The 27,991-nt window shown below is 46.8% G+C and overlaps 2 long non-coding RNA genes across 3 annotated transcripts in view; one reads left to right on the top strand and one right to left on the bottom strand.

Annotated features, from left to right (window-relative positions):
* Positions 1–27,991, bottom strand: part of LOC141105297 (uncharacterized) — a 77,250-nt gene that overhangs the window by 24,547 nt on the left and 24,712 nt on the right. The window lies entirely within an intron of this gene.
* Positions 1,430–27,964, top strand: LOC141105296 (uncharacterized). The gene is made up of 3 exons (XR_012235555.1): positions 1,430–1,530; positions 25,847–26,025; positions 27,272–27,964. It is a non-coding gene; the product is annotated as an uncharacterized lncRNA (long non-coding RNA).

The following is a 27,991-nucleotide window of genomic DNA, read 5'->3' on the forward strand; positions in this document are numbered from 1 at the left end:
CGGTAATAAAAGTCCTGCTAGCAGCATCTTCGGAGCGGTGAAGGAGCGGTGTGTATACCGCTCCTTTACCGCTCCAGCCCATTGAAATCAATGGGACGGCGCGGCTATACCGCCGGCAATGCGCCTCTGCAGAGGCGCTTTGCGGTGGTTTTTAACCCTTTCTCGGCCGCTAGCGGGGGGTAAAACCGCCCCGCTAGCGGCCGCATACCGACGGTAAAACGCCGCTATTAATAGCGGCATTTTACCGCCGACGCCGCCCCCGCCCCAGTGTGCAAGGGCTCTTACTGTGGATGAGTGTGGGGTGTAGTAAGATGGCAGCAACGGAACGTCACTTCCGTTAAAAAATCTGACGGGTCGCCTAATCTGATGAAACACCGGCTAAGCTGTCCCAGGTCCCACCTGACTTCTTCTCCGGATAGGATATCACATAACTTTTAGGAGAGAATCCACATCATGGTGTCATTTACTCCTGAGGCATTCCTTCTTACATAATACCAGCCTGAGGTCTGTTACCCAGAAAAAGAAAATGTCTACCCAAGAGGCTTTTGAACATTTTACTGTAGAACATGGGAATACAGTCCATAACCTGATTTCCTGAACAGTGTCTTTACAGTGCAAAACACATTATCTCCATAACACAACTCCTGAACAGTAGTCTTTACAGTGAAGAACACTTTGCTGCAGCTATCATCAACACCTTGAGTCCAGCCATCTCTCCCCTTGCTCTCTCATGAGTTTCCCAGCAGTGAGTCCTCCCCTATAGAGTCTCTTCTGATCAAAGCCCCAAAAAAGCTACTCCACTTCATGCTACAGAACTGATAAACAAGGGTCAGGGGTAGCTAATTTCTCCTTCTTCTCCCTTGTGAGTCCTCATTTTAAGCCTCCCGACAGTTCAATCCTATATGGCTATATGACACAAATCAAAGACCTACATGATGTTGGTCAGGGGTGATCTTCTCCCTTGCTCCCCTCTGCCCCAGGCTCCACCAATACTGAAATATAAAGTGCACAGTATTCCACCCACTAACATCACCAGGGGGTACAGACCCCAGCTTACAGACTCCCCTTCCTGTGCAACATTGGCACAAAGCCCCCTATAGGCGGGAAGACTAACTGCATCTGCCTCCAACTATAAAGTCAATATTTCGGTTAAGAATGCATTCTTGAATATAATCTTTTTAAACCAGAGTTTAGTGTCGCTTTAAAGTGGAACTTTACTCAGAAAATTAAGTAATGATAGATTACTTCATGCTGGCTCAATTAAAAAATGTTTACATACCCCGTTTAAAATCCAGTAAGGGCCTGTCTCACCCAGCTCTGCACATCCTCAGTTGTCCTGTATTCTCGGCACTGTGCCAATAATCAGTGAGTCACTGCAGGCTGATCTGCTGAAAACCTAAAGATTTACTGCTGTGGGGCGGGGAGGGGGGGGGAAACATCAGGAATAACACTGGCTGTGCCAAGGAAGGACAGATTAAGGACAGAGAAAAGAAAAGCAGGAGAGGTGACAGGACATACTCTGCTGCCAAGGTGACATAAAATAGTTAAACTTACAAGGATAGTAGTGTCTCATATTATCTCCCTGATTTTCCCTACTTTCTCCCTAAGCAAAAGCAGCACTATGAACTTCATCACTGTTAGCTACTACAGCCTTCCCTCTAAATGATCTAAGACATACAATCAGGGCTGGAAATGCACACATTTTATTTACAGAATGTGAAATATAGTTTTTGAGACTAAGGAGAGGGGACGTTCTCAGTAAGAAAGTATATACATATGCTAGCGCTCAGGACATGGAAATAAAAAGTTAGCAAGAATAATGGTGATGATAACATATATTTGAGATAAAAATGTCCATGGATGCAGATTTAAAAATTGTCCATGACAAGGCAGTCTTTGCGGGTTTGATGTCTATAACATTTCTGTAGTATAACCAGCACTGAGGGCACAGCTTTTCATGTGAGCGAAGTCAGCTCTGATAAATGAGACAGGAGAGAAAACAAAAGGAAAAGCGCCTCTGAGTGCAAGTATTTATTAAGTACAAAAACATGTAATCCACACTTACATGGAAGTAAGGGATAACAGGCTCCGGGGAAGAGAAGGCTCCTGGCTCAGTCCACAGCGTCGCTGAGTGGCCTATACAGTCAGAGTCTCCAGCTGGGATGGCTGTGATCTCCTGCAAGGAAGCCAGCTGGTTGTTTTGCTCGCTGGACTAGATGGAAGTGTTCTGCTCTGAAGGGCCGCGCGCTGGCGTGTGACGTCACCGGAGTGTGGGGGAAACCACAGCGCATTTCAGAGCATGCGCGAGACTCACAGTGAGGATGCGTGCTCCTTTGTCAAGTGTATAGCGAGAGGGAGAGAGGGAAATTTTAAAGGCTCTGCATTTAGGGAAAAACAACACAACAGCTGGCCAATTGGATAATAGGGATAACTGGCGGGCTGACAAGCTGCTACATAGGAAAATTATGTGGAAAATTATCATGGATAGAAATTATTAATAAAAAGAATTTATAATAAGTATATCATATCATATTGAAATTCTTATATAAATTGTATATATCAAAATTAATATGAAAACATAATTTAAAAAATGGCTAAAGACGTATGTTTATTAATAGTTAAAACTTAGAACTAAAACAGTGTCAGCGTATCAATATATGCAAGGAATCATATGCAAAAATATGCAAGGAATCATATGCAAAAATATGCAAGGATAATCAGAAATTCATTCATAAAAAGTAATTAAAAAATGATAAAACCAGATACAGTATATATTCTGAATTATTACCCATAAATTATTAGTAAACAATTACGACTCAATTAGGGAGAGCAATGATGCTAGTTGCTATAAAGGAACAAAAAAAAAGAAAGGAAAATTAATAATAATTATAATAATGAAGAGGAAAAATATATTTTGTGTATGTGTATATATATATATATATATATATATATATATATATATATATATATATATATATATATATATATATATACACTAGAAATAAAATGAATAATAATAACAATAATAATTGGTTGTTCCTTAAAAAATGTCAAATTATATGGATAAAATATATAGGGATTATGCACCGAGTTAGGGATTCTATAACCCACACCTGTAGACCTGCGGTGGATTGATTGTGGTGCTCAAAAAAGTGGTGAGGCACACCGTGTTGATTGCAACCAACCTCCACAAAGCAACAATGTTTGCCAAAACGTTATCTTAGTGGGGGGATGGTGCGACCAACATATAAAATCTTACAAGGACATGTCAGACAATAAACGACAGAGTCAGTAGAACAGTTGTAAAATTTATCTAGGTGGTCTTGTCCTTGTGCTGAAAACTATGTTGTCCGTGTCTCACAAAAGCGCAGGTTTTACATAAAGGTTTATTGCATCTGTACATCCCTGTGAGAGGGATTAAACATAAAGGGTTATCTTTTTTAGTGCTTTTTAGTTTACTTGGCGCTATTTGGTTTTTTAGTGTAGGGGCACTAAGGATGTTGTTCAAAAGAGGGTCTTGTTTTAAAATATTCCGGTGTTTGTTGAGAATATGCTCCATTTTCTTATATTTTCCATGATACCTAGTAGTAAAACGTGCAGCTACATTTTCAGATGGTTTATTGGTTTTTGGTCTTTTACCTGGGAGAAAAGTGGTATAGGCCTGATCCACTAGTTTTTTAGGATATCCCTTTTCTAGAAATTTATTTTTGAGGTGTGCACTTTGAGAAATGTAATCGCAGTCTCTAGTGCAATTTTGTCTTAATCCGCAGAACTGTCCTTTAGGTATGTTGGTAACCCACTGGGGATGATGACAACTATCAAAGTGTAAATATGAATTCCCCACAGTGGGTTTGGTGTAATTACGAGCAAGAATACAGTTGTTTTCATGAAAGAGTTCAAGATTTAGAAAGGATAAACTTTACTTGTTGCATACAGATGTAAAGGAAAGCCCCAAGTCATTTGTATTGCAGTGTAGGACAAAATCGTCAATCGAAGACGAAGGACCGTCCCAACTGGTGATAATATTGTCTATATACCTGCCATAAAACACCAAATGTTTGGCAAAAGGATTACTGTTCACTTCCATCTAGTCCAGCAAGCGAAACAACCAGCCGGCTTCCTTGCAGGAGATCGCGGCCATCCCAGCTGGAGACTCCGACTGTATAGGCTACTCAGCGACGCTGTGGACTGAGCCAGGAGCCTTCTCTTCCCTGGAGCCTGTTACCCCTTACTTCCATGTAAGTGTGGATTACATGTTTTTGTACTTAAAGCGGGGTTCCACCCAAATTTTGAACAATATCTGTATGTATTCTCTTCCTTGCCTAGATGCTGACATGCCGTTTAAAAAAATGTAAATCGCCGTAATTACCTTTTATTTTTCTATTCTTCTTTGCACTTCCTGGTTCTCCTCCCATGGGAGTAGGCGTGTTTCTAGCCTCTCCCAGACTCCTGGGAGCTAGTCTCAGGCTTCCCAGGATGCCACTGAGCATGTGCGGGAACGGGCGGTGAATGCTGGGAGCACAGCATTCACCACATCCAGGAAATAAATGCTTGTGGGCTTCAAATGCCCACAATGAAGATGGAAACCGCCTGCAGTGAATAATATAAGTTATTCTTTCCGACTAAATCTGACACAGGCGGACATATTACACACAATATGTGAGTATGTAATGCTGAGAAGAAAAGTTTGTGAATGAACTCCAAAAAAAAAAAAAAACGATAGATAGGTGGACCCCCGCTTTAATAAATACTTGCACTCAGAGGCGCTTTTCCTTTTGTTTTCTCTCCTGTCTCAGTAAGAAAGTAACTGCTCTGGGCTTCAACAAAATGGAGGCCTCCAGCAAGAAGAAACAGGAGCAATGCTGGAGGAAATTTACAACACATCCTAATTTTGATAGCATAATTATTTATGTGGGATGTATGTTTTTTGCATCATTGTTAACAAGTTGTTACAGATAAAGTTGTGCTTTAAGGCTGGATTATTTGTCTGAGAGAATAACAGGTATTTGAAATGTAATTTGAATGTCTGCTACCGAGGATGGGTGAACTGCTTTTTACAAGCCAGACCTTGCAGCAGTTTTAACTGGCTAACTACAAGCAGAGGTGCCCTTAGCAATTGGATAGAATGATCCAAAGAACCACTTACCAGTTTATATCTGAATCCCCAAACTGGAAGCCAGTGATTCCTTAGATGTTTGGGCTTCTTGTGTGTAATTTCCACTCTGCATTAGTCAGATGGGTGCTCCACTTTTTTTCAACTCTCTAGTTATGCTGTAAATCAAATAGTTGCCCTTTGACGTAAATAATAGGGAGCGTCCTGTTAGATCAGGAATGGAAATTTTGATGACTCTATTCAGTGCTGTGAAGGGAGGGAAGAGCCAGCTCTCCTGTACCACGCCCAGGCACCACCAGTTCAGCAAGGGGCTTAGGGGCAGAAAAGTGACTTTTTAAATGATCCCATGGGCTGTGGCTCCCAGCAACTTCCAAGGGGGTGCTGTCAGGCAAGCTGTACGGGGGACCCATCATTTCTACTGGCAGAACTGACTATATTTACTGCTGGGTACAAGTTAGAATTTAGCAGGTATTCTGAAAGGACATTTCTGCCAGATTGCAAAGTGAAATTAAAACTGTTGCCAAAGATTCCCACCAAGATTTTGTCATGGAAATTGTTAGCTAGCTAAATTATTATCATCCCACTTAATTACCAAATGAAAGAACGCTATTGTGCCTTTTGGTAGTGTTTATGTTGTAATCATCCAAGAATTACCTAGGGGGAAGCTTCCACCTCTTTAACCAAGGTGTATACAATTTTACATGATGTTACCTGCAACACTTTACATTTGATTTATTGTACTTAATTTTATAGGATTCTGTATATAGATTGTACCTCTGAGAAAGTGCATGCTTAAAGGGCAACACTTAAAGGTAACTTATAATTGCGACACCAATCATATTGTGTTTGAATGTTACTGAAAATTACCTTTCCTTTTCAATTTGCAGCCACTGTAATTTTCTGAGAATGCTTTGCAATATGGCTGGCTACATGGAGTTGTTCTGTACACAGAGTGTGTACTGACCACTTCCCAGAAACATAATTTCCTGCTTGTGTAATTGGCTCACCAATTTTCCCAGAAGTCTGCCTTAGGCCCCTTTCACACTTGTACGACTTGTCCTGCGACTTGGGACTGCAAAATCGCATGAAAAGTAATTCCCCATGATTTCCAATGACAACCATTCAGATTAGTGCGGCTTCAAGTCGTGCCGACTTCAAAGTAGTACCTGCACTACTTTGGTCTGACTTTGATGCGAGTTACATAGGCATTCCCCAAAATCTCAGCAAAAATCGCGTACAAATCGTATCAAAATCATGCGACTTTGCAGTAGCGGTAGTGTGAAAGGGGCCTAAGATACAAGTGAGATTTCAGGCATCCCCTGCAACAAAAATGTCATTTTTGGAGAGATACTTTTAATAGGAGCCGTCTAAAGGGCAGTGGCGCCTCCAGCTTTCATATTTAGGGAGGGCACATGGGGGGACAGGGACAAAAATAGGGGGGCAATATAAAATGCAAATATATATATATATTTTATCTATCCTGGGGCCCTTTACCCCTTTACTACGATCCCACAACGGCCCTTTCACATGTTCTGCAGTGAGCTCCCTTCCTACTGGGGCCCCCCCAGGGTGACAGAGAACAAGAGATATATGTCACCAGCATACCAAGAAAATATAAGGGTCCAAAGCAGTGGGAGAACTATCAGGGTTGCAAAGGTTGTCTTGCCACCGGGCCCTGGTGTTCTGTCACTGTGGGGTTCCCCAGCCTCCTCTTGCTGTCCTGCCCCTGCTATTGACAGCGCTGGTCTGGCATTTCTTGGAATTTACAGGCTCGTTCTCCTGTCCTAAGGACGGGAGAAATCAGTCTGTTTTTTCAGTAACTGAGAGTCCTGGTGGAGTCCTTCCTGCAATTCGCTCTTCTCCCTGCCAATGAGGATGCAGGGGAAGGAGCAGATCGGGCGGCCGTGGTTGTGTGAGCGCTTGCATTATGCAGTGTCAGCGAGCAGAGGGAGGGGGGAGGAATCACCCGCAGGAGCTGACTGGGGACGTTCTTCCTCTCATTAGAGACTGTGTTACCCCAGCGGTGGCCCGAGTAAGATGCGGCACATCCAATATGAATACAAACAAAAAGAAATTGCCTTTTTGTAAAAAAAAAAAAAAAAATTAAAAAAAAAATAAATTTTTTTTTTTTTGGGGGGGGGGGCACATGGTGGGGCCCAGCATAATGTTGGGGGGGTCAGGGCCCCCTCTGGCCCCCCCTAGGGTCGCCATTGCTAAAGGGATGCAGGTCCAGCAGATTTCCTCATTAGTGCCGTGCAGCTGCACACCTGACAGTTAATTATAAAACCACTCCCATTAGACCCACTCAGTACAGAGGCACAGGCAAACACACATGTATTACTTCAGTATAACAAAAGGTAGGAATCTGCAACAAAGGTTGTTATAATCCTTGCAACGTACATAGATCAACAAAAGTGAAGTTACGCTTTAATCATATGACATCAGTGTGAAAAAACATGCATGTAGCAAACCAGTGTGTGGCTTGACATAACTTATTCAATACTGTGGTTTCAGCACAGGGCAATGAAAGGGTTAGGGCCTAATATTTTTGCAGGAAGTGTTTTGGGATTTTACCTTACAAAAAATGAAATGTCCATGTGTTCTGAATTCGGAAAAGAGATGTTTCTAAATTCTATGGAGAGGTGGGATATGAACCCCTTTGGAGGTTTATAACAGAAGTCTCCCAATATTAAGGTTCCCTAATGAAAGGAAATAGGGCTTACATCTTGACAGAGGAAATATTTACAACTAGTTAAAGCATTATGTATGTAACACTATCAACGTGTTTGTGATGCATTGTGGCCACTTCTTCCATTGTAAAAATTATTTTGTTAGGGGCTGTGGTCTAGTGATCAGTAACACTGCAGGCAGTCAGGACATACGTATGTAATTCTGATATCACCTTAGTTATGAATGTTTTTTTTTTTCAGCACTAACCTCAGATAACAGCTAGGATAGCCTCTATGGTGGTCTTAGGCCTAGCCACACATGGATCAAAATTCTAAATAACTTAAACACTTCTGATTTGACAAGTAAATATAGGTAAATAGTTACACAGTTAGTCAGGTTGAAAAAAGACACAAGTTCATCTAGTTCAAGCTATAAAAGGGAAAAAATATATATGTATATCATACAATCCTATATACACAATCCTTTACCTGCAGTTGATCCAGAGGAAGGCAAAAAAAACAGCAAAGCATGAAGGCCTCTTGAGCCCCCTAGGGAAAGAGAGCCTTGACTGATGGGGGCATGGCTAGGTGTGTGTCAAGGGGAACGATTGGTTGGGACATGGGGATGGGATGGGCCTGAACTCAGGAAATTGTGTGCCCCAGGGAATTCTGGGTCTTTCGGAGGAGTCGTTGGAAGAGCTGAGAGCTGCTGTGGACCCTGCACCCTCTATCATGGACAATGACCTCCTGTTGGCCGGGGTCCACGAGCTAGCTCTCCAGGGACAGGCTGACTGGGTATTCTCCCTCCTCACCCCTGAGATGTCCCCCCCTTCTCCGCTGTCGCCTGGGCCCCCCCCGCCTCCAGGCTCAGGAGACGTACCTCCCCCCCTTCCAGGCCTTCATACACTGCCTCCACGTCCCTCCGGAGCCCCTGAGGCCACTGGTCCCGCCCCTCCCCCTCTCCGTCCGCTCATGCTGCCATCCGTCGCCAGAGTCCTCCCCGGCGGGTCCCCCGCCATCAGTGCACACCGCGGGCCGGGTCTGGTCTCGCCAGAGTCCGGCGGTCGGTACGGGCTTCTCCAGCCACCTACCCCCCTGCGGGCGCCCGCTCTGTGGCGCAAGCGGGAGCCGCGGCGCTTCCCGCCTCCGATCGCGGGTGTCAGCTACCGTTGTCCATGGTCCCCCCGCCCCGCCGGTGACCGGCGGGGTGGGGTGTGCACTCGGGGGGAGTCCCGCAGTGCCAGACGCCGGGCACGCCAGCCCGGAGTTTCCGCACGTGCAGCCCCTCCTCCTGCTCCTTCCTCCATGCTGTCTCTCAAAGCTGGTGTGTCACAGCCAGCATCTCTCCCTGTGCCCAGTGGGGCGGGAGATTCAAATTTCGGCACAGTCCATACTGCCTCTGTCGTGGCCATTGTGCATCCACATCCCCCTGCACCCAGCTGGGTGGGGGATGATGGTGCACCTATCACTCATCCCCTGCAATTAACCCCTGCATTACCGCATCCCCCTGCACCCAGCTGGGTGGGGGATGGCAGGGCGGCTAATGCCACTCACCCCCTGCCACTGCCCCCTACTGTCCCGCATCCCCCTGCACCCAGCTGGGTGGGGGATAGCAGGGCAGCACATGCCGCTCACCCCCTACCGTCCCGCATCCCCCTGCACCCGGCTGGGTGGGGGATGGCAGGGCTGCACAGGCTGCTCACCCCCTGCCACTGACCCCTGCCTTCCTGTATCCCCCTGAACCCAGCTGGGTGGGGGATGGCGGGGGCGGCACATGCCACTCACCCTCTGCCGCTGCCCCCTACCATCCCGCATCCCCCTGCACCCGGCCGGGTGGGGGATGGCTGCGCTGCTCAGGCCTCTCACCCCACTCCCTGCCTTATTACATCCCCCTGCGCCCACCTGGGCGGGGGATGGCCTGCGGTCACCTGCTCCCCTCCCCTCATCACTGACCTCTGCCTACTATCAGCTCCCTGCGCCCGGCTGGGCGGGAGATTCCGTCCAGACGTCCACTGACACAGCCTTGCCCTGGTGGTTTGCTGCCCTGCACCATCTCCCTGCGCCCAGCAGGGCGGGAGATGCCCATGTGATGCCTGCTGCTGTGGCCTTGCCCCTGCCTGCGGCTCGGCAACATCTCCCTGCGCCTGGCAGGGTGGGAGATGCGCACGCCACGCCCGGGATGTGGGCTGCATCTGCCATGAGTCCTACACCTGGTTGCTCCGGATGCTGCTCGGTTGCTGTCCTCGGACCCCCCGGGCTCCTCAGGTTCGGTGGCCAGACCGCCACCCCTGGACCTCCTTCCACTATCCTTCACAGACGATCCTGTACCGGGTTTTCCTCCTGGACTTGCTGTTGGTCGCCCTTCTTCTTTAACTGCACATCTGCGACTCAGTGAGTATGATTTTGATTTGGTAGGTAGGTCCGGTGACGCTGCCGTATCGGGTCCACCGGATTAACGCATTGTCACGGTTGTAATATCAGTCCAGTCTCGCATGGGTGTGTTGGGTTTCGACATGTAGTCCAGCCTCTTTCGCGGGTGACGCTTTGTGGGCGGTTTAGCCTAGCGGCACACACCTGTCGGAAGACATCAAGGATAAAATCTGGTGATGCGAATTTATGGATTTCCTCGCCTCAGTCCCTCCCCGACCGTGAAACGATCGAAAAATCCAGTCGGGTTGACGTGGTGGTGCGAAAAATCGAAGCAGCTTCCTCGGACATTCAGGAACTGGCTGCCAAGGTTCCATGCTTACGCCGGAGTGCTTTGCGAGCGTTTTCCAGAGTTGGTACATAATTTTTGTTATCTTGATCTCACATTTGGGGTGCCTACAAGGCGTACGGGGACGGGGAGTTCTGCTTGGATTGCCAGGATGGTAGCCTGTGGTTATTGCTTATGCTCTTTCCCGGCCGGGGGCCAAGCTTGACATTTCTAAACCAGAAGACCCCAGTAATCATCTCAGAGATGCTTCCCTGGTTAGACCGGTACTCCCCCCCCCTTCATAGAGGGGCCTTGGCCTTGAGGGATGGTTTAGACCGTGGTTTTTGGACCCCCCCCCCACATTTACTCCTTCAGGTGTGCCGACCATGGCACCTAATTAAAAAAAAAAAAAAAAATTTCGCCTTATCCACCACTTGTCCTATCCTTCTGGCTCCTCGGTCTCGACAAGGAGGAGACCAGGGTCCACTACGCCTCATTTTACAAGGCGCTCCACTTGATCAGGATGGCTTGGCCTTCGCCCTTTTCTGGCCAAGGCGGACATTGCGTCCGCCTTCCGCCTCCTCCCGGCCACCCGCAATGCTTTCATCTGCTGGGATGCTACTTTTAGGGAAGTTACTTTTTGACATGTGCCTTCCCTTGGGCTGTGCCATTTCTTGGTATGTCTTTGAACTCTCCAGTAGTTTTCTTGATCGGGTAGTTGTCCAGGCGGCTGGTTTGCAGTCCATGTTGCACTATTTGGATAACTTCCTCTTCGCGGGCCCAGCTGACAGCTGTGAGTGCCATCCCACTGTCAGCCGACAAGACCGAGGGCCCTGTGACAGTTCTGGCCTTCTTGGGTATTGTAATTGACACCGTGGAGATGGTTTTCAGCTGGCCAGGCTACTCTCCCTGGTTCGGTTGGCAATAGGGGAAGAGAAAAAAAAAAATTTCTGCAGTTGAAACAACTTCAGTCTTTGCTGGGTCAATTGGTCTTTACCTGCCGTGTCACCCGCATGGGACAGGCTTTTTGTAGACATCTGGCATGGGCCACAAAGGGGGTGGCTGCCCCCCACCATTATATCACCAAGCCCATGACTTGGGGATGTGGCTGTCCTTCCTCCAGTCCTACAACGGCCAGTCATGTTGGTTGCTGGAGGAGGTAATGAACTCACAGCTGGAGCTATACACTGATGCGGCAGGCTTCTGTGGTTTCTGTGTTTTTTCCAAGGGGAGTGGTCTGCTGAATGTTGGCCGGCCTCATGGGCCCGCATGGATTTTTTGCGCAACCTCACACGGCTGGAGCGCTTTCCGATTATTGTCACCACTGAGCTGTGGGGCGAGCGATTGCGCAATCGATAGGTGGATTTTTCTGGATAACATGAGCGTGGTGCAGGTGGTCATTCAACAGTCTGCCAGATCCCCTCTGGTCATGTCGTTGCTGCATTTTTGGTTTTAAAGTGCCTGCAGTTTAACGTTGCTTTAGAGCTAGGCATGTCCCTGGAACTGCTAATGATATTGTTGATGCTCCCTCTCGTTCACAGCTCCATCATTTCCGCACCCTCGCCCCGTCAGCTGCCCCGGAGGGCCTCCCCTGTCCGGCCTACTTGTGGAACCTCGTTTTCGAGGTTTGCCAGTCCTCTGGGTGTCGCCTTCCCTTCAGACGTGGGCGTTGTACTGCCGCGTGTGGGACAACTAGGTCCAGGCATTGGGCGGTCAGTTTTTCCATCTCGTCTTCACAAAAAAGGTAATACGTGTGGCTTTATTTCTTACCTTGTTTATTTACTACAAAAGGTTCTTCAGGTTGCCACGGTTTCGTTGGCCATTCCTTCTTTGTCCTTTTTGGTTTCAGCTCCTTGGGTGGGAGGACATCACAAAGCATTTCCAACCCGTCGGGTCCTGCGGGGTTGGAGGTGTGCAGCTTATTCCCCTGATTCCTGGCATCCGGTTTCCCTCCCTATTCTCTCCGGTATCATTTCCCTGTTACCGTCCGTTTGTTCCCCCATTTGAGACCCTGTTCTTTTGGATTGTGGGAGATTCCTTCATTTACCGGGCCGCGCATCGGGCAGAGGTTCGGAGCTATGGGAAGAATTGGGGTTTTACCTATGATCTCGACCGACTCTGCTGGCTTGGGCTTCACAGTTTATGCTGGCCTCTGGTCCTTCCAGAGGGTTTACGCATTCGGTCCCATGTGTCTGGCCCCATCATCTTGATTCTTCACGCTGGGGGGAATTATCTGGGTTATACACGTTCTGTGACTTGATCTCTGCCATCAAGCGGGACATTGCTCAAGGCTATGCAGCTTACACTAATTTGGTGCCCATCTGGTCGGAAATTGTGCCTCACCTGCTGTGGGAAAGGGAATTTCCCGGCCCCCCCCCCAGCTTCCGTCAGAAAGTGAACGCTCAGGTCGCCAAGTTTGTTTGGGAAATAGGGGGGTTCATCATCAGTCACAAGGACCTGGAGGGTAATAATGATGATCTGTTGAGACCGGATGGTGATCACTTTAATTACATTGGGTTGGATATATTCAACCTTGGCCTGCAGGGAGGTGTGGAACAGGTGCTGGCTGCGGTGGGGCGCTCGTCAGTTATTAACTGACGGGCGTTTGGCGGTTTTCTTGACCTTGCCAGCAGTTAAAGTTGCTGTAATGGGCTATGCCCTTGATGGAAAATTGGAAATAGGCTGTCTGTCCAGCACTTATGGTAAGGACAGGCCCCACTTCCCTCTTTTGGTTAAGTGCTCACAGTACGACTGTGACTGGTACTGGTTAAATATGTTCACCACTTCCCTCTTTTGGTTAAGTGCTCACAGTATGACTGTGACTGGTACTGGTTAAATATGTTCACATGTTATGTGTTGGAATTTAATAAAGCTGTGGCCTTGCCCTTTCCAACCTAATGGTTGTAAGTGTCTTATTTAATGGAGTGAAGGGCAAGGGTGGTGGGGGATTTTATCTCTTGGTGTTACGTTAAGTGGGACCTAAGCCCATTGCGCCTCAGCAGTCATGAAGGCCTCTTGAGCCCCCTAGGGAAAGAGAGCCTTGACTGATGGGGGCATGGCTAGGTGTGTGTCAAGGGGAACGATTGGTTGGGACATGGGGATGGGATGGGCCTGACCTCAGGAAATCGTGTGCCCCAGGGAATTCTGGGTCTTTCGGAGGAGTCGTTGGAAGAGCTGCCCACCCTCCCACCCCTTTTTTCCTATGTTTGGTATGACACAGCTTGCTGCGGTTTTCTTGACCTTGCCAGCAGTTAAAGTTGCTGTAATGGGCTATGCCCTTGATGGAAAATTGGAAATAGGCTGTCTGTCCAGCACTTATGGTAAGGACAGGCCCCACTTCCCTCTTTTGGTTAAGTGCTCACAGTACGACTGTGACTGGTACTGGTTAAATATGTTCACATGTTATGTGTTGGAATTTAATAAAGCTGTGGCCTTGCCCTTTCCAACCTAATGGTTGTAAGTGTCTTATTTAATGGAGTGAAGGGCAAGGGTGGTGGGGGATTTTATCCCTTGGTGTTACGTTAAGTGGGACCTAAGCCCATTGCGCCTCAGCAGTCATGATCTCTGCCGGGTTAGCCCCCCCATATCAAAATTCTTTAAAAAACCTTATGCAGTTTGTTAGATCTTTGTTAAATCAGGTTAGATCAACCGTTGTTTGTGTTAGATCTCACACAGAAGAAGCAATATTAACAGTTATTTGCTGGGGGCGCTAACCCATCATCAGTCCCCCCTTTATCAAAAAATGTACCAAACAGTTAGCTATTTTGGAAGCTATTTGTTAGATCCGGTAAGATCAAGTGGTTTTAACATTAGATCTCACATAATTTCAGAGATATTCCACATAAAAATAGAGATATTAGGTGGTACATAAGGACCAGTTGGCCCCCCCTTATCAAATTTTCTGGCCGAAAATCATTCAGGCTAATAGATATTAGTTAGATGCAGTCAGATCAAGTGGTTTTAACGTTAGATCTCACATAATTTCAGAGATATTCCACATAAAGTTAGAGATATTAGGTGGTATATAAGAACGGGTTGGCCCCCCCTTATCAAATTTTCTGGCCAAAAATCATTCAGACTAATAGATATTCATTAGATTTGGTAAGATCAAGTGGTTTTTACGTTAGATCTCACATAATTTCAGAGATATTCCACATAAAAATAGAGATGTTAGGTGGTACATAAGGACGTGTTGGCCCCCCCACATGCAATTTTCTGACCAAAAATCATTCAGGTCAATAGATATTTGTTAGAACCGGTAAGATCAAGTGGTTTTTACGTTAGATCTCACATAATTTCAGAGATATTTCACATAAAAATAGAGATATTAGGTGGTACATAATGACGGGTTAGCCCCCCACATGCAATTTTCTGACCAAAAATAATTCAGGCTAATAGATATTCATTAGATCCGGTAAGATCAAGTGGTTTTAACGTTAGATCTCACATAATTTCAGAGATATTCCACACCAAAATAGAGATATTAGGTGGTACATAAGCACGGGTTAGCCCCCCTTATCAAATTTTCTGGCCAAAATAATTCAGGCTAATAGATATTCATTAGATCCGGTAAGATCAAGTGGTTTTAATGTTAGATCTCACATAATTTCAGAGATATTCCAGATCAAAACAGAGATATTAGGTGGTACATAAGGACGGGTTGCCGCTCCCCCATGCAATTTTCTGGCCAAAAATCATTCAGGCTAATAGTTATTTGTTAGAACCGGTAAGATCAACTGGTTTTAAGGTTAGATCTCACATAATTTAAGAGATATTCCACATAAAGTTAGAGATATTAGGTGGTACATAAGGATGGGTTGGCCCCCCTTATCACATTTTCTAGCCAAAAATCATTCAGGCTAATAGATATTCGTTAGATCCAGTAAGATTAAGTGGTTTTAAGGTTAGAGCTCACATAATTTTGGAGATATTCCACATAATAATAGAGATATTAGGTGGTACATAAGGACAGGTTAGCCCCCCCACATGCAATTTTCTGACCAAAAATCATTCAGGCTAATAGATATTCGTTAGATCCGGTAAGATCAAGTGGTTTTAACTTTAGATCTCACATAATTTCAGAGATATTCCACATAAAAATAGAGATATTAGGTGGTACAGAAGGTACATTCATCTTCAACTGTCTCTGGATGGTCTCTGGAACCGTCTTTGGATAGTTCTTCAGCGGGTGCCTGTAGTCTCTCCTCACACCGTTCACCTCCCTGCCTCATGATAATCTCTCCTCAGACCAACAAACTTAAGTCTTTAGCTAACCCCAATTCTTGCAAAGCAGGCTGGGCTTGGTAGTTCCACCCCCTTTAGAAATCAATGGGGCTGTATTGTGATGAGACTTCAAGTCCCGTTGTCCTCTGCTGCTGCTTGATTGGCTCCCTCTCCGTGCCAATAGGGACACAAGAAGAGGAGAGGGAGGGGAAGAAATCCCCCACAGGGACTGACAGGCGTGCTCTCCCTCAGTGAGTGCCTGTGTCAGTGTCTATTCAGTCCGGCGTTCGCTGGTGGGAATGGCAGGAGGTGTGGGACCGTGGGTGATAGAGTAACCAGCGCTACACACTCCCCCCACCAAAGGTCCGCCAAAGGAGGTAAAGAGTCTATGACCTGTTACATGCTTTTGATATAAACACGGAAAAAAAAAAAACAGGAAACCATACAATTTCATCTGCATAAAACCCTGGCAGAGGAACATCCCACCAATTAGCATAGGAGGGGAGCTTGTCCTGCCTACAGGCCACCTTAACTGGAATGGCCCAGCTAGATGTGCCAGCAGGTGAGTGTCAGAAACCGAGAAATCAGGCCGAGACAGAAGTAGTTAAATCGCACTTGTTTAATAATAAAAGTAAAAAGAACAAATGTAGTCAAAACATAGCCAAAGTTCAGTAACCGTAACGGATAGTCAGCCAAGCCAGAAGTCAGGGATCAATGTAGTGGAACACCAAGCAGGATCTGGAGCCAGAAGGGATGTCAGCAAAGCAAGTCTTGAACAGGATCGCAGGAGATTGTTTCTGTGATGTTGACCAAGGCGAAGGCAGAGATCCTCTGGACTGGACGGCTTAAGTAGGCAGGACTGGCGAGCAGGATATCATCAACAGCTGAGTAACTGTGGAGAGATAGGAGCTGGCAATTAGCCGACAGCTGAGCGGCCAGCTCAGAGAAGGAAGGGCTGAGCTCAGCCCTGACAATGAATTGGGATTGTCCACCACCAAATCTGCGGTGGAAGGGTCAGTTACTTCAAGAGTCCTTTTTGCAATGAGAAGGACCTCCTCAGAGCTTTCACCCAAAGTATCATATGTTAGTCTTTTGGGCGGGTGAATAACCCTTCGCTCTCGCTGTTCTTTAGGTTCTGGGGTTACAGACACACTGGTCTCTTCCTCTTCCTGCATATCAGCTTCAGCTTCCTCAATGAAGGATGGAAAGTCTTAGGGGTCTGTTGTCAGCAGGGAAGACTGAGGGTCTTCCAACTCTTCAAAAGGTGGACTTTGAGGTACAAACTCAGGAGCCTATGGCCTGAGAGTCACCTCAGTCACCTTGGAAGGAGAAGAAAAAGGGGAGGTTGGCGGGCCCTGGCATTTGAGATGGCCACAGACAATCTTTCTCTTCATCCTCTGTGTTTTCATCTTCAGCAAGGGGTACAGAGTGAGATCTAGTCACTGGCCGGGATCTTTGAGAGGCCGTAGGTGTGGACTGTAAATCTGGCTGTGGTGGCACATTAACTGCTTCTGATAGAGGCAACAGATGGTTGCGATGCCAAGTCTTCAGCAGGCCTGTGCTGCCCTCTGGCTGGATTTGATATACTGGGTGTCCTGGCAGATGCTGGCAAACAACAAAGGGTTGCGACTTCCAGTGGTCAGCCAACTTGTGCTTTCCAGGGACACCCAGGTTTCTCAGCAGTACCTTGTCATCCGGCTGTAGGTCCTGCACTCGTACCCTGAGGTCAAAGTTTATTTTGTTTCTCTGTCCTCGGGCATATGAGGCAGCTTGAGCCTTATCATAGGTGGTTTTCAGACGTCTCTGCAGGCGATCCACATACCCTCTGCGGGAAATTGCTGAGGTATGGTCGAGGGATGTGCCGAAGGCCAAGTCTACTGGCAGCCGAACCTACAGTCCGAACATCAAACTATAGGGAGAGTAACCTGTGGCATCATTGGCGGTGCTGTTATAAGCATGCACAATAGCCACTATATGCTTGCTCCAGTGCTGCTTTTGTTCTGAATTTAGAGTTCCAAGCATATCCAGGAGGGTTTGATTGAATCTCTCTGGTTGAGGATCTCCTTGAGGATTATACAGGGTGGTTTTAGACTTCATGATGCCCAACAGGTCTAAAAGTCTCTTGATGAGGCTACTCTCGAAATCTCTCCCTTGATCAGAGTGGATGCGTTAGGACAGACCATAGTGCACAAAGAATTTCTCCGCAAAGATCTTGGCCACCGTGGATGCTTGTTGGTCCCTCGTGGAAAATGCCTGGGCATACTGAGTGAAATGGTCAGTCACTACCAGGATTTGCCTGCCCGCTCAGATCAGGCTCCAAGCACAGAATGTCAATGCACACCAGCTCCATGGGTCCCTGACTCTGAAGATGACCCATTGGGGCAGCTCGGTGAGGCAAAGTCTTCCTTTGGATACATCTGATGCAGGAGTGGCAATAGTCCTCAACTACAGCCTGCATGCAGGGCCAGTAGAACCGGTCCCTCACCAGGTGAAAAGTTCTCTTGGGCCATAGGTGGCCATGGTTGTCTTGTAGGGCAGTTAATACTGTCTCCCCATTTCTCGGCGAGATTTGACACCTGCGAGCCCCGTCGCAGGAGCCAGCGCCGAGATGGCTCACTCATCGGGAAAGGAAAACTTTTTTTTCCTTTCGTGATGAGCGACAGGCAGTGCTGTCAGCTGTCTGATATGAATCCTGAGGGGGAACACCGCGCCAAATTTTAAATAAAAAAAAAAACAGCGTGGGTTCCCCCCAGGGGTATACCAGGCCCTTAGGTCTGGTATGGATTGTAAGGGGAACCATACCAGACCCTTATCCAAGCACGCAGCCCGGCCGGCCAGGAAAGGGGGTGGGGACGAGCGAGCGCCTCGACATGGGGGGGTGGGTGCCTTGCGGCCCCCCCAACCCAAAGCACCTTGTCCCCATGTTGATGAGGACAAGGGCCTCTTCCCAACAACCCTGGCCGTTGGTTGTTGGGGTCTGCGGGCGGGGGGCTTATCGGAATCCGGGAGCCCCCTTTAATAAGGGGGCCCCCAGATCCCGGCCCCCCACCCTATGTGAATGAGTATGGGGTACATGGTACCCCTACCCATTCACCTAAGGAAAAAAGTGTCAATAAAAAAAAAAACAGTACACAGATTTTAAGAGTAATTTATTAGGCAGCTCCGGGGTCTTCTTCCGACTTCGGGGGGTCTCCTTCCGACTTCTCCCGGTGTTCGGCCTCTTCTCCCGGTGTTCCACCTCTTCTCCCGGGCCCCTCCGCTATCTTCTTCCAGCTCTTTTGCCAGCGGGGGCCCGGTCTGCTGCCGCTGTTTTGTTGCCGCTGTCTGGTCGCTTCTTTTCCCGGGCCCCTCCGCTATCTTCTTCCAGCTCCTTTGCCAGTGGGGGCCCGGTCTGCTGCCGCTGTCTTGTCGCTGCTGTCTAGCCGCTGTCTCGCCACTGTCTCGTCGCTTCTTCTCTTCTTCCGATGTTGACACGACGCTCTCTCCGGCTGGAATGCTGTGTGCGAGCTGCGGAGCCATTTATATAGGCGGTGACCCCGCCCCCTTGTGACTTCACGGTCCCAGCATGCGCAGGGACCCTGGCGTCATAAAGGGGCGTGACGCCAGAGTCCCTGCGCATGCTGGGACCGTGATGTCACAAGGGGGCGGGGTCACCGCCTATATAAATGGCTCCGCAGCTCGCACACAGCATTCCAGCCGGAGAGAGCGTTGTGTCAACATCGGAAGAAGAGAAGAAGAGAAGAAGCGATGAGACAGCGGCGAGACAGCGGCGAGACAGCGGCTAGACAGCGGCGACAAGACAGCGGCAGCAGACCGGGCCCCCGCTGGCAAAAGAGCTGGAAGAAGATAGCGGAGGGGCCCGGGAGAAGAAGCAACGAGACAAGACAGCGGCAGCAGACCGGGCCCCCCGCTGGCAAAAGAGCTGGAAGAAGATAGCGGAGGGGCCCGGGAGAAGAGGCCGAACACCGGGAGAAGTCGGAAGGAGACCCCCCAAAGTCGGAAGAAGACCCCGGAGCTGCCTAATAAATTACTCTTAAAATCTGTGTACTGTGTTTTTTTTTATTGACACTTTTTTCCCTAGGTGAATGGGTAGGGGTGCCATGTACCCCATACTCATTCACATAGGGTGGGGGGCTGGGATCTGGGGGCCCCCTTATTAAAGGGGGCTCCCGGATTCCGATAAGCCCCCACCCGCAGACCCCAACAACCAATGGCCAGGGTTGTCGGGAAGAGGCCTTTGTCCTCATCAACATGGGGACAAGGTGCTTTGGGGTGGGGGGGCCGCAGGGCTCCTCCCTCCCCCAAGGCACCCACCCCCCCATGTTGAGGGCATGCGGCCTGGTACGGCTCAGGAGGGGGGGCGCTCGCTCGTCCCCACTCCCTTTCCTGGCAGGCCGGGCTGCGTGCTCGGATAAGGGTCTGGTATGGATTTTGGGGGGGACCCCCATGCCGATTCTTTGGCGTAGGGGGTTCCCCTTACAATCCATACCAGACCTAAGGGCCTGGTATGCCCCTGGGGGGAACCCACGCCGGTTTTTTATTTAATATTTGGCACGGCGTTCCCCCTCAGGATTCATACCAGGCAGCTGTCAGCACTGCCTGTCACTCATCGCGAAAAGAAAAAAGTTTTCTTTTCCCGATGAGCGAGCCAGCGCGACATGCACAGTACCCTGTCGCCGAGAACCAGCATCGCGCTGGAAACACAATCTCGCGGTCAGGTACTGTAGGAATAGCTGCCATTTTTCTTCAGAATTGTCAGAGGGGCCCCTTCGGTAGATCACCCCTCTGTGCACCTGAAACCGATCCCACTCTCGGTGCAGCAGATGGGTTTCCTTCAGGGAGTCAGTGAGGAGCAAGTCAGGGCGTTGGCTCTCCAAGGCCTTCAATGCTAAGCTAAAAGGAGGGTCCTCCAACTTGTACCTCCGCAGGTCTTTCTTTGACAGCTTTGGCAGACCTTCATCCCCGACTTGGGTGACATTTCAGTAATATCTGGGGACACCAGCGGCTGACACTCCAACCTCTTAGGTCCTGGATCCTACTCCAGGTTGATGTTCTGCTCCTTGACATAAGGCTCGTACCCCTTCAGGTGTCAGCTGGGCCTATTCTTCTGGAGGGTCTCTGGAACAATGGGGCCTTCTTGTTAAAGCATCCGTGTCTTGTTTCCCGACCCCGGTCGATACTTCAGGCTGAAAATAAACCCTGATAGAGCAGCCAACTATCTGTGACCCGTTGCGTCCAACTTGGTGGTAGTGAGGATGTAGGTGAGAGGATTGTTGTCGGTCTTGATCACGAACTCCGCTCCATACAGGTAATCCCTCAGCTTATCCACCACCGCCCACTTCAAGGCCAGGAACTCAAGTTTGTGCATGGGGTAGTTCTTCTCGGGGGGGGGGCCAAGTTCCGACTCACGTAGGCAACAGGCCGTAGATGGCCGTCATGCTCTTGATATAGCACCCCACCTAACCCATCTCGACTGACGTCAAAGTGTAGCTCGTATGGCTTGGTTGGATCTGCATAGGCCATGACTGGAGCGGTTGTTAGGCTTCACTTCAGCTGCCTAAAACCCCTTCACACTTCAGAGTCCTTTGTTCCTGAATGGACTCTCTTAGTTTTCTGGGCCCTCCAGCTGGTCTGACAGGCTTCGCCAGATCAGGGTCAGCGTCTTAGCGAATCTCTTGACAAATCTTCTGTAATAAGAGCAGAATCCCAGAAATGATGTAAGCTCAGTCACGTTGGTAGGCCTCGGCCAAGAGGTGACAGTTTCCAGCTTCTGGAGGTCAGTGGCCACTTCTTCAGTAGACACAATGTGGCCAAGGTAGTTGACTGAGGGTTGATAAAACTGGCACTTTTCCAGAGACAGCTTCAACCACCTCATCATGGAGTCTCTTCAGGACCTTCTGCAGACGCTCTTCATGCTCTTCCAGGGTCTTGCCGAAAACGATGATGTCGTCTAAGTACACCAACACCTCGATCAGTTTCATGTCACCCACGGTCTTCTCCATTAGCCTTTGGAAGGTGGCTGGGGCACCAGACAGGCCTTGATGCATACGATCAAATCCAAAGATCCCCTCCGGGGCAATGAAAATGGTCTTCTCCCAATCCTCAGGGTGCATGGGGACTTGGTAATACCCACTCTTCAAATCCAGCATGCAGAACCACTTCACTCCTGACAAGCTCTACAAGGCATCTTCTATCCTTGGGGTGGTAAATTGGTCGGAAATGGTCCTTAGGTTCAGCGTCCAGTAGTCAATAGCCAGCCTCAGTGACCCATTCTTCTTCCGTACCACCACTATTGGGGAAGCATATAGACTCTGGTACTCTCAGATGATACCTGCCCTCTTCAACTCTGCCAGTTGTTCACGCAGATCCTCTAAGTCCCCTACAGGAATCCATCAAACTCTTTCCCTGAACGGCTTATGCATTAGAAGAGATGGATCTGGTATTGGGCACTTTTTGCACACCCCACATCAAATTCACTCTTGGAGAATGCAGCCTGCCATCTCAGGAGCTGAGTCTTGGCCCTTTCTTTCCATTCAGGCAAAAGGGGAGTATTCTTCGGATAGAACTCCTCCATAGAGATCCCAGCCTTTGCTCCCCCCACCAAATCAGATGGCGGGACTGGGTTGGCCAGATTCACTTGTCCCAGCAACATCTGAGCCGGCATCTTCACTGGCGAGGCTGTTATGTTGTGGACACTAACCAATATCTTCCCGTGACTTCTTTGCAACCCTTTGGTTGAAACCACCTCAGGAATCATCTCTACTTCCATGTCTCCTCTCTGTCCGTCCGATTCAAGGGCAATGAAAGGGCCTGGTTGCTTACAATTTAGCTTGACAGATACACGTAATTAGGCCACTTTACCAGGCTGTAACACCTTCTCACACTGGTCTAAGCGCCAGATCTTTCCCACTCCTTCAGCTGGAGCCTTCTGTTTTTGTACCAGGTGCTGGTAGGCTTGTCTCAGCATGGGGTGCACACTTGTAGTTGAAGTGCTCCAGAACAAGAGGTGTCAACAGCCTTCTGACAAGATCAGTATTGGTCCCTATGATGAGAAAACTCTTACTGGCTCCTGGTGGGCGAGGACAGACCACTGCCTGAGTGTCAAAAGTCTTGGCTTTCCCAGCCATGGAGGGATCGCAGGTCAGCTTGATAGATAGCCATCATAGGGGAAGTTGTAAGTCACAATGCCCCATATCTGCAGCTCTTCCAACTTCTGCAAAGGCAGGTGTTTGAGGTGCCTGTCATAGAAGTCTCTGTAGAGAAGGGTCACTTAAGCTCCAGTATCCAGAAGGGCCTTGGTGTAGACTCCTTTTACTTGGATGGGAACAACAGGAGAAGGTCCCGCCAGCTTGTCAGAGAGCATGGAGGAAGTGGTGGCCCTGGCCTGTTCGGTGGTTTGTATCCACACTCCTCTCTGCGGAGATTCTGATTGGACTTAAGTCTGTGCTACGTTCTGGGAGTCTGGTGTGCATTGACTCTCCGACACCAGGCAGCATGTGTCAAAGGAAAACGGGACACTGGGTTGCTTGGAGGCAACAACGGGGGGCCCTCTGCAAGGGTTTGGACTTTCGCTGCTGTCTCTTCATGTCATTGGTTTTGAGCCAGCTACTGTAGATGGGCGCTCCTTCGCCAGAACCCTCCGAAGTTTCCCTCTGGTTTCTGGCACTGTGCTTCAGGCCTCACTGGGCTTGGACACACCTGTCGATTAATGTCCCACATAATTTCAGCAAATCTCAGTATGTTCAATGGCACTCCTCACTGGTACATGTGAAAATGCTCATTATCGGCTCCGATATAGTCACTAGTATGGATATCCATGCATCGCTACCAAATATCCATAATATCCCTTTAACTATGGATAATCAAACATTAAAATCACTTGATCTTACCTGATCTAATTAATATCAATTAGCCGGGGTGATTTTTTGGCCAGAAAATTTGATTATGTGAGATCTATTCTCATCCTTATGTACCACCACCTAATATCTCTAACGTTAAAACCACTTGATCTTACCGGATCTAAGGAAAATCTATTAGCCTAGATGATTTTTGGCCAGAAAATTGCATGTGGGGTGGACAGCCTGTCCTTATATACCACCTAATATCTCTATTTTTATGTGGAATATCTCTGAAATTATGTGCGATCTTATGTTTAAACCACTTGATCTTACCGGATCTAACGAATATCTATTAGCCTGAATGATTTTTGGCCAGAAAATTTGATAAGGTGGGGCCAACCCATCCTTATGTACCACCTAATATCTCTATTTTTATGTGGAATATCTCTGAAATTATGTGAGATCTAAAGTTAAAACAACTTGATCTTACCGGATCTAACGAATATCTATTAGCCTGAATGATTTTTGGCCAGAAAATTTGATAAGGGGGGGCTACCCCCCCTCATTAATCACTTAATAAGTTTCTAACTATGTGAGATCTAACGTTAAAACCACTTGATCTTACCGGATCTAACAAATAGCTTCCAAAATAGCTAACTTTTTGGTCAATTTTTTGATAAGGAGGGGCTGATGACGGGTTAGCCCCCCCAGCAAATAACTGTTAATATTGCTTCTTCTGGGTGAGATCTAAGGCAAACAACAGTTGATCTAACTTGATCTAACAAAAATCTAACAAACTGCATAAGATTTTTTCAAAAATTTTGATATGGGCCGGGCTAACCCGGCAGAGGTCAAAGCATGATCTAATTTGCTCCAGCAGAGCAAAAAATTCCTTCCTGATCCCCCAAGAGGCAATCGGATATTCCCTGGATCAACTTTACCTATAAGTGTTATTATTACACACCCCACTAGTTATATTATGTACATTTAGGAAATAATCCAGGCCTTTTTTAAATCAATTTACTGAGCTGGCCAGAACCACCTCTGGAGGGAATCTATTCCACATTTTCATAGCTCTTACTGTGAAGAAACCTTTCCGTATTTGTAGATTAAATCCCTTTTCCTCCAGACATAAAGAGTGCCCCATTGTCCTCTGTGATGACCTTAATGTGAATAAGCCAACACCAAGTATGCTATATAGACCACTTATGTATTGATCAGATCCCCCCTTTATCTCCTCTTCTCAAGAAAAAATAAATTCAGTTCCTCTAATCTTTCCTCATAGCTGAGCTTCTCCCTGCCTCTTATTAGTTTGGTTGCCCTTCTCTGCACTTTCTCCAGTTCCCCGATATCCTTTTTGAGAACTGGTGCCCAAAACTGAACTGCATATTCCAGAAGAGGTCTTACTAATGATTTGTACAGGGGTAAAATTATATCTCTATCTCTCTGGAGTCCATACTTCTCTTAATACAAGAAAGGACTTTGCTCGCTTTGAAAACCGCAGCTTGGCATTGCATGCTATTATTAAGCTTATGATCAACACCCAGATCCTTCTCCACCATTGATTCCCCCAGCTGTTCCCCCCTAATATGTAGGAGGAATACATATTCTTAGCCCCCAAGTGCATAACTTTATATTTGTCTACATTAAACCTCATTTGCCACACAGTTGCCCACACAGAATCACATGAAAAGGGAAATTTTTATTGTTTTCAATGGTGTCCGTTCTAATCAATGCGACTCAGAACTGTGCTATTTTGGAAAAGGTTCCTGCACTACTTTGGTGCGATTTACAGTGCGACTTGGCTCCATAGACTATGCACAGACACTCTATATAATTGCACTGTAAATCGCATCAAAGTTGCATCGCAGTAGTGTGATCCAAGCATAAAGCCAGCAATAGATGGTGCAATTTTCTTTCTTGCAACCATGGAGCTATTGTGTTCTCCTGATGGGGGGGCGGGGGCTGTTTGGCCTGAAATGTCATCCCTGCCGGGAGAACACACGATGATTATTGGTAGGGGCTCTAGCCGCTGGCAATAGTCTCATGAAAAATCAGACATCCTAGTTGTGCCAAAAAAATACCAAAAATAGTAAAACATCAAGTAATAAGAGTTAGGGCTGTAGCTTTAAACCAATTAAAAAATTAATAATAGATTATTACTTGTACCCAAACATGACTGATTGTCTTTAAGTTTAAAATTCACAGTTCATATGACTTATCAAATTTCTTTTTATGTTTTGAGCCAAACCATGCCTCTTTCTTGCAATTAAAAAATAAATGTTTCCTCTTGTGCCTTGAATCTTAGGGAGCCTAGATCACATGGTTTCTGAGCATCAATCATGAGAGACTGCAATGTCTATTGTTTTCAATCAGACAAACCCAGACTGGTGGACTACCAAAGGAATATGCAAAGGCATCAGATAATGAGTAATTACGAATGACTATCTCCATGTACACAAGTACAATTTTTCCACAGATACCAAGGTAAGCTGGCCATAGATGGACTGTGGGACCAACCAAATTTCGATTCATCAATAGCTGGTCCGGCTTGGCAGAAGTCAATCTAACAATCAACTTCTTTTGAACAGGACTGTTGGAAATTTTTCATTTAATCAATGGCTACAGCCAAACACTGATCTGTGTATTCTGACAGCAGAGGAGTCCCACTGTCAGAATCAAATAGTACAGTGGAGAGGATTCCTCCTTCCACCTTGCTTGGGTGGATGAAGAATCTGTTTCTTTGCTTGTTTTTTTCGAAAAAAAAAACAAGCAATATAGCTATGGGCAGCCTTATTGATACATTACCAGACATTGATAAGATTATTTTATAATATTTATATTATACAGTGGAACCTCGGATTGCGAGTAACATGGTTAACAAGCGTTTCGCAATACGAGCACTGTATTTTTAAAAGTCGTAACCTCGGTTTGCGAGTGTTGTCTCGCAAAATGAGCACGATTCAGGCCAAAGCAGTGTGCAGTACCGCTTTTGGCCTGAGGTGAGGGGGCGCCGGAGCCAAGCAGAGCCGAACTTCACGTTCGGAAATGCATGGAAAGACCCGAGTACAGCACGACTGACCTCGGCAAATCTGGGGTAGGAAGTCTTTCCGAGGTTTGCCGTGGTCAGCCGAAGTGTATTCGGCCTTTTCGGCCGTTTCCGAGGCTCTCCGGCGCCCCCCGCCTCTGGCCGCATGCGGTATTACATCCCATTGAAGTCAATGCAGAACAAATTATTTTCATTTCCATTGACTTCAATGGGAAAAATCGCTTTGATATTCGAGTACTTTGCATTACGAGCATACTCCTGAAACGGATTATGCTCGTAATCCGAGGTTCCACTGTATTAATATTCTAATATTTAAAAAAAAACCTAAAAGTTCCCCTTAAAAATTGGGCTACTTGTGGTTTAAATGGGCACTGGCTACACGTACAGTATATAGTCAGCCTGTTCCCTTTTAACATTGTTCTGTAATTAAACATAGTTTTGTATGAAACATGTCAGCCTTGTGTCTTAATGTAATGTAATTATCTTTATAATTATGAAGGTCTTGGATGAGCAGTCTTCCAGTGTGTGGATATTGTTTCTTACCTTGAAAATGTGATAATAAAAGTAGTCATTACCAACTCCTTTTCTATTAACCAAAAAATACTTTTTTTTTTTTTTTTGGTGATTTCCTGCTTTAGCTATATAATTATGTGGGGTTTTTATTTTCATTGTGCTTTCCTCCAGACAAAACTGAATATCATGGAATCACACAGCTGAGATACCTTATGCCTAGCACCTTACTAAATGTTCTTCAACACAGAGTATGTGGAAACATCGGATATGGCAGCCTCCATTTACTTCTCCGGGGATCCTCTACCAAAGCCAAGTGTTAAATACAGGAAGAAATAAATACATTTTTGATTGAGCCTGGGATGCAACTTAAAAAAATCTAAGATTTTTCACTAAAGTTCATAATGTATAAAAATACTGAAGTCCAAAATGTAAGACCCCAATGCAGATTTAAGAAAGTACTGTTTTTTTTTCAAGCAAACAATTCATGTACTTATCCTTCATGAATTCTATTTCTGATTGTTTTGTTCTTTTGGCACCATTGCCAAATATGCAGATCTTTTCTTTTGGTCCCCTTTTTTTTATATTTGAATTTTTAAAGCGGTATTAAACTCAAAAGAAAACATTTGCATGTTACAATACCAATGTGAAGGCTGCATTCATTTTCTTTTTTTTAGGATTTCTTTCCTTAATGTTCATCTGGTGATCCAGCCAGTATGTCTGTTGTTTTTCAAAAGCACAAGCTCTGCTGCAGAATGTATCAGTTTACAAGGATGAGACAAATCATTAAAGGAGTGCTTAAAATTATCAGCTATTGTTTATTCATTTTTTTAAAAACAAAAGTGTGTTTGTGCACTGAAGCGTAATGAGTTATCAAAGAGCTGCACCCAAATA

This window comes from Aquarana catesbeiana, linkage group LG08, assembly GCF_042186555.1.
Source record: "Aquarana catesbeiana isolate 2022-GZ linkage group LG08, ASM4218655v1, whole genome shotgun sequence".
NCBI lineage: Eukaryota > Metazoa > Chordata > Amphibia > Anura > Ranidae > Aquarana > Aquarana catesbeiana.